The sequence below is a fragment of the Penaeus monodon genome, chromosome 30, assembly GCF_015228065.2.
Source record: "Penaeus monodon isolate SGIC_2016 chromosome 30, NSTDA_Pmon_1, whole genome shotgun sequence".
NCBI lineage: Eukaryota > Metazoa > Arthropoda > Malacostraca > Decapoda > Penaeidae > Penaeus > Penaeus monodon.
Window position 1 is genome coordinate 17,682,454 of NC_051415.1, and position 934 is coordinate 17,683,387.

The 934-nt window shown below is 38.0% G+C and overlaps 1 protein-coding gene across 6 annotated transcripts in view; it reads right to left on the reverse strand.

Moving 5' to 3' along the window:
• LOC119592591 (transcription initiation protein SPT3 homolog) overlaps window positions 1-934 on the reverse strand; it is a 21,011-nt gene that overhangs the window by 17,435 nt on the left and 2,642 nt on the right. The gene's annotated exons all lie outside the window — the stretch shown is intronic.

Here is a 934-nt window from a genome sequence, read left to right on the forward strand (position 1 = left end):
AAATGGACAGGACAGATAGGCCTATGTCAGATTTATACAATAATCAGTGAAAAAATTATAATGCAATGTAGAGCACAGGTAACTGCTCTGAAAAGCTACATGTCTCTGATGCTAATGAATCTGGTACTATTGGACTGTTTATATCTACTGTGCATGGAACCCAACTACCCCAATGATACTGGCCAGATAGCAAAATCATACTAGGGAGACTAATAAAAGTAAATTACAAAAATATACAATACTTAAATACAATTACTCAGGGTCCCCTAAAACTCTCCTTCAAAACTGATATAAAGAGGTTTCATGTGAGCCTGTAATTAAAGTAGGATGACTTCAGGGTTGGTCTTGTCTTAGTGCCTGACACTCCAACAAATTGCCTAAACTTCACTTATTCTGGCAAGATATAATTTGGATCACCCAGTATTTGTTTGAACACTACAGTGTTATGGCAGCAATGGTAGTGTTATTTTCTTCCTTGAGAGGAGGAACAGAGGAGCAGCATCCCAACCTAGTAAGTGCCCTCTCCAGTAATATCTTCTACACCAACCAGTCCCTATTATCACCAAAAGACCCATAACCTCCAAAACCTTTATAACTTCATAAAGACCAAAGAGGCTGATACAATTTACCTTGCAGGAGTAAATGTCATCCTTAGTAAAAAATATTTGAACAAGCTGCATTAGGAACATCTGTGCTTCAAGAATTACCGACTGAAATTATAGCACAGTAAACAGAATCCATGGGAATCCATGGATGCACAAAACCACTATAAAATGTAAGAATTTCAAAAGAGAATGCAGCAGAAGGAAGAAGGGCACCTATTTGGTAAGGAAGAAGAGCACCTATTGGGTAAGACTTCAATAGCAAAATTAACCTCAGGGAAGGAGAGAAAAGCAGGACCATGTGTTACTGGATGACACTATATGAGGAAAGT